We start from the raw sequence: 10,322 nt of genomic DNA, 5'->3' as shown, positions 1-10,322 counted from the left end.
GTATGGCGCAGGGAGAGAAATGGGCAGCCTATGAGGGTGAAGTACGCCTCAGAGAAGCCAAGATGGGGATACTAAAGATCAAGATTGCCCACATGTGGGAGAAGCTGGTAGATGCTTTAAAAGCACCTGAAGTCCAGTCAGGAGGCTCCTTGGACGTGAGATCCAGGTATCACTCCCCTACCACTGACGTAATGAACAATGGGGAAAGGGTTCAGGGACTGAACTAAACACTGTGGACACATCCCACCCGGTCACAACCACTGCATCCTGCCTCAACAATTTTTCACCACCATGAGCGAACACTGCCATATGCCTAGAAAAAAACAATCGTAACTTGAGAACAGATTAGGACACTGACTCAAAAACAGGAAGGGAAGAATCCAGAGGGGCGATAATTGATAGAGTAACAAAGATGAAAATGGAAGGGGGGAAAGGAGGACCTTGGAGGCCAGTGGGAATTAATGTATAACAATTCATGACTGTTGAACATATATTGCAAATTACCAGAAATGACACTGACTCGCTGTCAATATGTAAGTTCCTAAATTTCAAAAAAATCTGTGTAGCAGCATCAGCAGCTTTCTAAACAGGAGTGCCTCTGTTGGACATTTGTCTGCAGCGACATGGAAAAATCGGCACACATTTACCCGAAAGAGGCAGATGGGGCTACAACTTTTTTGATAGAGTGAGCCTATTTTCTCTTGTTACCCACCATCTTCAATATTCATGTTAACTGTGGTTAATTCAAACATGTGAGTCTGTGAAAGATCCAACACTAGAGAAGGCACAAGTTACTTACATGCAATAGTTCTCCAACTTTGGTATATTTCATAGATTCACATGCAGCCTTCCTACCTCACCTTACAGAGGCTAACTCAAGTTTATCTTCTTTGTGCACACTTGTGTTTGAAATCTGAGATGCGATAGCCTCTGAGAGGGGTGGAGTTGGGGACCTGTCACCTCATTGGCTGCAGTTTGGGTTCTTTTCAGGGAAGTGAGTGTGCTATTAAAATGGCACTCGTTTAAGGCCTTTTAGGCATACTGTGAGTTCATATTGCTGATCCAAGGTTACCAGGACAACCGGGAATGGTTCAAACGTCATTTTATGAAAGATTGTAATGATGGAGAACCTTAGTTACAGGTGTGTAATATTGTCTACAAAAATATAGGTGTTTAACACCCTATGGATAATTTTAAATATTGCCTACAAAAATGTTGCTGTTCAAAATATGATTCGAACAACAACCCCCAATTCTCCCACCAACAAAAATAAATAAACATACAAAAATTAACTTTTAAAATATAGTAATTAAAAAAGTATAATCTATCAAATGACACAAAATATATATAAAAAAATCAAACTTGAAAACTAAAAACCAATCACATGGAGTCCCCTGGCCGTGATTGGCTCAGGGAGCGGGGCCGTGCTCCCACATCCCCTTAATTAAGGCCCCGGGGGGTGAGGTCCTGAGGGCCTTTAAAAGCTCAGGGAAGGGGCGCTGCATGGCCCCTCCCTTTTTTCATTGAAATGGGCCTGGGGCTATGGGGCCCCCCAGGGACTTTATGACTGTGAGAGGAGGGTTGCATGCCCCCATCCCCTTAATTAAGGTTGCTTACTTGAGGTAACTATAGCTGGTGAATTTCTATGGTTTTGTACATATAAAATGTTGGCCTAACTATAATGCCTCTGTAACCTTTGTTTTTTTAAGTAAAAATATGTATATATATATATGTATTTATATATATATATATATATATAATGTATTTTTTTTTCTTTGAATGTTATAGTTAGCCAATCAAATTTAAAAAAACGCCCCCTCTCCTGGAGCCATCAATTTTCCAGGGACGGCTACTGCTATGTCCCAGTGTGCCCACCCCTTGCCATTCCAGTTTTTCTGCCCGCACTGGCACGAGTAGGGAAACCTGTGTTTGCTCTGAGCAATTCCAAAGCTCATGCCAAGTGAGAGCAAACACAATGTCTGCTCCCAGCTCATGGGAGCTTTAAAAATGCTCCCGTCAGCTGGGAGCAGATCTCATATTAGTTTCTCTGCCAGTAGTAATGCAGGCAAAGAAACAGATCTGAATATTTATCCTGCCCACAGGAAGAAGCATTTTTAGGTGCTCCCTGTGGGCAGGAGCAATGCCGGCTGCTGCTGGATGCAGGGGGACATCTGGGGCCGAGGGGGCCCTGGATCTCCATCTGCGGCTCCAATGAGGACATGGTGTGCACCAGAGCACCCATCTTTTGTTGGTTGGGCTTCGGGGGATGAGGTCCCTAGGCCCGAAATGAGCCCTCTTTACAATATGGCTAGGCCCTGGAAGAGGGGTTCCGCAGGATGAAAATTGGCCCAGGGAGGGGGGCTGTGTGCGCCCCCCCAGCTTAAATATGGTGGTGGACCCGGGGGATGGGGTCCCCCAGGGCCAAAAACTGCCCAGGGAGGGGGACACCTGAACCCGGCCCACCCAAAATGTGCTGGGTCCCCGGTCATGCGGTCCCCAGGGCCTAAATTGGCCTGGACGGGGGGGCTATATGCTCCCTTCCCATTAAATATAGTGACGGCCCCAGGGGTTGGATCCCCAGGGCCAAAATCAGCCTCCCCAAAAATAAGTGAAAAACACAAAGGTTAAAATGGTGTTATGTTAGGTGAATATGTCAGTACCATCATAACATTTTGAACTCATAAAACTTTAGAAATTCACCAGTTAAAGTTAGCGGTGCTAACTATAACTGCAGCCCCAGCAAGCGCACTGCTTATGACCTCACATATTGCATCACTAATGACATGTTCTCTGACATAATTTATGACACCACGGATGACATCTCCAAAGACATCAATAATATTATAAAGCCCTACTGCGTAGTGCTGCCTGGTTCAAGTACTGGGAAAGGGGAAAGAGAAGCTTGGTGAAAATATATTCTACTGGCAAGAGATGACATTCATATTTGATGGTCCTTCCTCACGGTAGCAGCACATGCTAACATGGTGTTATCGCAAGCACGTGTTGCATGTCAGTCATTATGGCTTGGGAAGTAAACTATTTGAAACACATGTACTGTGCAGCGCTGATGATTCTTAGGATAATTGGGTGACTGAAAGATGACCACGGTGAGTACAGCCGCCTAGCACACAGGAGAGGGGGGAGGAAAAAGAGAGTGACACACACACACACGCATAACACCTCCTCCCACCCCCAACACCATACACACAATCAGATGCAGTAAGGAAACATATTGACCCCGTACACCTCAGGAATAATGCAAGTACAACACAAATAGATGAAAATGAGGGAAATAATATAAATACAGTAGCAATACGTACATCCAATCTAAAAATATATACATATGTACAATTCAAGGGACACTGCCCAGTCCTCAATGTGGCCACATGACAAAGTCCAAGGCCCCACTTGTCTCCTGCCACAACTCGGAGAGAACACTGCAGGGTCATCATTTGGAAAATGGGCAGGCACCTCAGGGGGACCGGGAACGGGGGGACACCTCAGCCGGCAGATGGAACACCACCACTGGTCCTGGAGGGGGAAACATGCCTAGTGCTCTGTCCTGGGGAGTGTAAGGCCACAGTCTCTCAAGTGGGTGACTTGCCCGCTGGCTCTGGAGGTGACAACATGCCCTGTGTGAGTGCAAGGCCACAGTCTCTCAAGTGGGTGACTTGCCCACTGCTTGGTCTTGGGGAGTGTAAGGCCACAGTCTCTCAAGTGGGTGACTTGTCCACATGCTCTGGAGGGGGCAACATGCTCTGTGCACTGTCCTGGGGAGTGTGAGGCCACAGTCTCTCAAGTGGGTGACTTGCCCACTGCTTGGTCCTGGGGAGTGCAAGGCGACAGTCTCTCAAGAGGGTGACTTGCCCACATGCTCTGGAGGGGGCAACATGCCCTGTGCTCTGTCCTGGGGAGTGCAAGGCCACAGTCTCTCAAGTGGGTGACTTGCCCACATGCTCTGGAGAGGGCAACATGCCCTGTGCTCTGTCCTGGGGAGTGCAAGGCCACAGTCTCTCGAGTGGCTGACTGGACCACTGGCTCTGGAGGGGGCATCGTGCCCTGTGATCTTCATCCTGGGGAGGATGGGGTGAGTGGGTGGCTTCCCCATTGGTTCTGGAGGGGGCATTGTGCCCTGTGATCTTCATCCTGGGGAGAATGGGGTGAGTGGGTGCCATACCCACTGGTCCTGGAGGGGGCAGCATGCCCTGTGATGCAGATCTTGGGGAGTGCAAGGTCACAGTATCTCAAGTGGGTATCATTCCCACAGGATTTGCAGGGGGCAGGCCACACAACAGCCCATGGAGGCACGTCTACAGAATGTCCGCCGGCGGTAACGGCTGTTCAGTGGTGGCAGTGGTGGTGCTGCTGCTGCTGGTGGTGATTGTGGTTGTGTAGGGAAGCTCCTGCCCATCCCCTGCAGCCTCGGACGGCTGCCCACTGCTGCTGGTGGTGGTGGTGCTGCTGCTGCTGGTGGTGGTTGGGGGGAAGCTCTTGCCCATCCCCTGCAGCCTCGGACGGCTGCCCACTGCAGGTGGTGGTTGTGGGAGGAAGCTCCTGCCCATCCCCTGCAGCCTCAGACGGCTGCCTACTGCTGGTGGTGGTTGTGGGGGGAAGCTCCTGCCCATCCCCTGCAGCCTCAGACGGCTGCCCACTGCTGGTGGTGGTGGTGCTACTGCTGCTGGCGGTGGTTGTGGGGGGAAGCTCTTGCCCATCCCCTGCAGCCTCGGACAGCTGCTCACTGCTGGTGGTGGTGGTGCTACTGCTGCTGGTTGTGGGGGGGAAGCTCCTGCCCATCCCCTGCAGCTTTGGACGGCTGCACAACCATGGTTGGTGGTGGGGGCTCCAACTGAGTCCCAGCACCAGGCCCCTTGTCCTTCCTGACTGCTGGTGCAGGCCTCTTGCCCTTCCTGGCAGCAGCTGGGGATGGCTCCTTGCCCTTCCTGGCAGCAGCTGGGGATGGCTCCTTGCCCTTCCTGGCAGCAGCTGGGGATGGCTTCTTGCCCTTCCTGGCAGCACTTTGGGCAGGAACCCTTTCCATGAGGCAGCCTAGTGCCCTGGATCCTTTCCCACCACAAGTGGGTGTGGACACTACTGGGCCAGTGGACTGGGTGGCTGAGATGCTTGCCTGGTTTTTAGCCGCCCTGGCCAGACGTGAAGGATGGGGGTAGGGGTAGGCAAGAGGTCAATGGTGAAGAGGAAAAGATGCTTAGGGACATTGTGGCGGGTAGAGGGAGAAGGTATGAGAGTGGAGGAAGAGGGAGTGGTTGTGGGAGGTGTCTTTCTGCTGTGTTTGGGTGCAGGTGCATGGGCTGGATGCTGTTGTGAGGTGGATGGCTGTTGGGTGTTTGAGTTCTTGCGTTTGTGTACCTTGGGAGGGGGTGGGACAGACACAGTGGGAGAGGACACAGGGAACGTGTGCATGGCTTTTGTTGAGGTGTTTGCCAGTGAGGTGTGTGTTCTGATAGGTGTGCTAGCGATGGCGGTAGTGGATGTGGATGTAGTGCATGCAGGTGTTAGTGTAGACGCAACTGGGAGGGAGGCGGAGGAGGAGGAGAACGGGGACACAGTGGAGACAGTGGATGATGGTATGTCTGCATCTGGATGGTGTTTGTGTGAGTGCCTGTGGGATGATGTGTGGTGCTTGTTTTTGCCTGTGCCACTCTTGTGTGTTGTATTGTGTGCATGCTCATCTGTCTGTGTACTTGGGATAGGTTGGGGTTGAGGGGAATGGGATTGGGTAGAGGAAGTTGGAGGGTGGAAACAGGGACAGCGGCTGCCATCTCTGTTGGGGTGCCAAGCCAGTGTGAATGCCCTCCAGAAATGCATTTGTCTGTTGCATTTGGGCTGCCGGCCCCTGGATGTCATTCGCAATGGTTAGCTTCCCAACAGAGATGTCAGGAGGTCAATAGCCTCCTCACTAAGGGCAGCAGGGCTGACTGGGGCAGGGCCTGAGGTGCCTGGGGCGAAGGAGATGCCCACCCTCCTGGGTGAGCGGGCTAGGGCAACTCGCTGAGGGGCTGCTGGGAGGGAGGTGCTGGTACAGGGGGTGGCGGCTGTAGCTGGGGTGGGCACAGAGGTGTCTGCCACCACCAGGGAGCTTCCATCGGAGGAGGTATCTGTGTCCGAACTGTCCCCTTTAGTCTCCACCATGGTGCTCCCCTCACCCTCCGTCCCACTGGTGCCCTCACCGTCAGTGGACTCTGCCTCCTGGGTCCTGTAGGATGCAGCTCCCTCCGTCGCCAGTGCCTCTGCTCCTCCACCAGATGATGCTAATGCACATAAGGACAGGATGACAGAACAAAAAGGTGGGGAGAGACAAAGGATACACTTGGTCAATGGCTGCACCAACACCACCGTTGGTGTACACAGCACCCTCACACATAGGGAACAGGCCTACACACTATGCAATGCACTGCAAGTAACAATGCTGGTCACCAGGGCATGGGAGGGACACATACCGCCAACTGCAGCATACCTGAGACCTACACAGCCCTGCCCAGTAGTGGATGCCTACAAGCTAGGTAGGACTATCATATCAGAACCCTGGCCAACATGGGACCTACTCTGCAATGTCAGGCCTGGGACCCACAGACACACATCCCCCACCCGGATACCACCCCACCAAGCGTATATTGTAATGATGGGCACTGTACTCACCCCCTTGTGGCTGCTGTGATTCCCTCAAGTTCCCATCCAGCTCCGGATAGGCCACCACCAGTATGCAGGCCATCAGGGGGGTCAGGGTTCGACAGGCACCCCTTCCTCGTTGGGAAGCCATCCCCAGCTGGGCCTCTGCTGTCTTCCGTGCCCAGCATCTCAGGTCCTCCTACCATTTCCGACAGTGGGTGGTCCGCCTGTAGTAGACCTCCAGGGTCCGCACATCCTTGGCGATGGCACGCCATATACCCCTCTTTTGATGGGCACTGACCTGGAGAGGAAATACACACAGGGAAAGGTATTAGCCAGACCATCCTGCCTGTTCCACTCATGGCCCACCATACCCCTTCCCATCCCCATTTGCACAGACCTGGCCCAGCTCACAAGCAGCACACCGCCCAGGGGACATCCACCAACCCCCCCCACACGAGGCCTTCACAACCACCACTCATACATTCATGCCCCATGCATCGTGCTCACAGTGTACTCACCTGTTGGTCCAGACGCCTATATAGCAGTTGGTACTGGGGTAGGACCTCATCTACGAGTCTCTCCAACTCCGCCGAGGTGAAGGAAGGGGCCCTTTCCCCAGTCACAGACGCCATGGTAGGTTCCAGACACAGGTCACAGCAGCACTTGCAGTGTAGGTCCTCTCCTGTTGAAGGTCAGGTAGCAAGTGAGTGAACAAATAGAAAATGGCGGTGACCTCTGCAGCAGTGCATACCGTCACCTCCGGCATACATCACCATTGGCCACTGTACCCCATGGGGTCCAATATCATTCAATGAGGCATTGCACGGCGGTTCCCGACGGCCTCCCGCAACGGTGCACAACATCAGTGGAATTACCTAACTTCCACCTGTCTTTCCACACAGGACAGGTGGATGCCATTTCAGGTGGGGGCAGGCCCTGTATTATTACTGCATCACAGTTCACAATTGTACATACAGGACAGATACCACTTATACATTTCAAATTAACTTCATGCATTGTACTGTTGTGGCTACAATGTACAGTTTGTGACCGGCTCCTCACTCTTTTGCCCCATACATTGCTACCGCTGTGGATGAATAGGAGAGGGAGACATACCCCTGTGTACAGACCACTGATGAACTGAGCAACAATGGAGGACAGGCACATTATCCTCACCTATAGACTTGACAGGGCCACTATCACTGATCTGTGTGCCCAACTGGAGTCTGACCTGATATCTGCTATCCGTTACCCCAATTGGATCCCCCCTCTTGTGCAAGTCCTATCTGTGCACCATTTCTTGGCAACTGGTTCTTTCCAAGTGACAGTGGGCTTGGCAGCAGGAATGTCATAGACAATGTTCTCAATATGGCTGATAAGAGTGCTGGATGCCCTGATTAAACACATGTGCAGCTACATTGTTTCCCCCCATGTAGAGGATTTGGCCACAGTGAAGGCTGACTTCTATGCAATGGGATATATCCCCAAAATCGTTGGGGCAATTGATGGCACACATATTGCATTTGTTCCCCCATTGCAAAATTAACATGTGTTCAGAAATTGAAAGAGTTTTCACTCAATGAATGTCCAGATGGTGTGCCTGGCGGACCAGTACATCTCCCACGTCAATGCAAAGTATCCTGGGTCTGTGCATGATGCCTTTATCCTGAGGAATAGCAGCATCCCAAATGTGATGGCCCAACTGCAGAGGCACAGGGTGTGGCTAATAGGTGAGCCCTGGTTCCCACCCAGTGGATGTTGGTGTATGGGTATTGTGTGGGCCATATGGGATAGTGTGTGGCCAAATGTGGTCCCTCAGTGTTTGCAGGTGACTCAGGTTACCCCAACCTATTATGGCTACTGACGCCGGTGAGGAATCCCAGGACAAGGGCAAAGGAACGTTAGAATGAGGCACATGGGTGGCAAAGAAGGATATTTGAATGTACCTTTGGCCTCCTGAAGGCCAGGTTTTGGTGCCTCCATCTAACAGGTGGATCCCTGTGCTACTCACCCAAGAAGGTCTGCCAGATAATCGTGGCATGCTGCATGTTGCATAACCTTGCCTTGAGACGCCATGTGCCTTTTCTGCAGGAGGAGGAGGCTGGAGATGGCCGTGTGGCAGCACTGGACCCTGTGGGGCAGTGAAGATGAGGAGGCAGGGGATGAGGATGAGGACAACAGAACTGCAGTGATTCGACATTACTTCCAATGACACACAGGTAAGACAGTGTAACTTCATATTTCATTGTCATTTGTTTGTTTCACATTGTCACTGACAGGCTGTGATTTCCCACTTCTACGCCTACTCACTGTACCCTTTGGACACTCTTTTTGCAGATGTTAGTGCCCCACTATCGCTCCTGGTGTGTTCACTGCAGCCAACTACAGGTCTATCCTATGTGCACATTACTGTACAGTTGATTTGCAATGTTTTAACCTTGTTAAACAAATACATCCTTAAATCATTTGACATACTCCATACTTCTATTTTTTCAAACTGTGTTTATTGAACTGCTATGAAGGAAAGGGGGTAGTGCAATGTGCTGGGGTGATGATGGAAAAAAGTCCAGGGTATTGTTCCAGTCTATTTGTAGCACAGGTGCATTGTCCAAGGGGACATAGGAAGGGGAGCAATGGCTGTTCAAGGTGGACAGGGTGAGAGAGTGGGACACAAGGTGACAATCAGGAGAGTCTTATTTCCTGGCGGGGGTCTTGGCAATAGTTCCTGGCTTCTGCCTGGATCGCAGGGAACGTTTGCAGGGTGGTTCTCCTTCTGCAGGGGGAGGGGTACTGGTGGCCTGTTGGTCCTGTGGCGGGGCCTCCTGTTCACTAGCGGCAGCGGAGGTGGAGGGCAGTTCAGTAGTCTGGCTAGTGGCAGGGGCCCGCTGTTGTAAGACTGCCTCCATCACAATGTTGGCCATGTCTGCCAGCACCCCTGCCATGGAGACCAGGGTGGTGTTGATGGCCTGCAAGTCCTCCCTGATCCCCTGGTACTGTCCCTCCTGCAGCCGCCTGTTCTCCTGAACGTTGTCCAGGATCTGTCCCAGCGTATCCTGGGAATGTTGGTATGCTCCCAGGATCTTGGTGAGTGCGTCCTGGAGAGTCGGTTCCCTGGGCCTGTCCTCCCCCTGGTACACAGAACTCCTCCCAGTTTCCCTTTTGTCCTGTGCCTTTGCCCCCTGAACCTTGTGCCCTCTGCCACTGACCCCAGGTCCCTGATTGTCTTGGGTGCAAGGTGTACCCTGGGGTCCCTGTAGTGGTGGACACACTGCTGATTGACGTGTCCCTGGGACGGAGGTATGGGTACGCCGGGTGGGTGCTGTAGTGGTGTTTCCTGAGGTGGGGAGGCTCTGCGGTGGTGTGTAATTGTGGCTGGCTAGCCAACCTTTCAGAGGTCCCTGATGGGCCAGGTTGGTCATTCAGATCCAGGCGACCAGAGTTGCTGTCATCACTGTGGGCCTCTTCTGTGGGGGGACTGGAAGTTGCTGGCACCTCTTCTCCGCTGACATTGGCTGGGATACCTGTGGGGATGTAAATGCAGTGTTATTGTTTCTGTGTGTGACATGGTGCATGGTTGGCTTGCCCTCTTCAGTTGTATTTGCCCTGGCAGATTTCACTTGTGTGAGTTGGTATGTGGTGGGCTAGCTGATTCTCTCTAATGTGCATGCTTTAGTGATATGTGTCCATGCAGG

Source organism: Pleurodeles waltl, chromosome 5 (assembly GCF_031143425.1).
Source record: "Pleurodeles waltl isolate 20211129_DDA chromosome 5, aPleWal1.hap1.20221129, whole genome shotgun sequence".
In the NCBI taxonomy this organism is placed as follows: Eukaryota; Metazoa; Chordata; class Amphibia; order Caudata; family Salamandridae; genus Pleurodeles; species Pleurodeles waltl.
Note: the sequence above shows the minus strand (reverse complement) of the source record.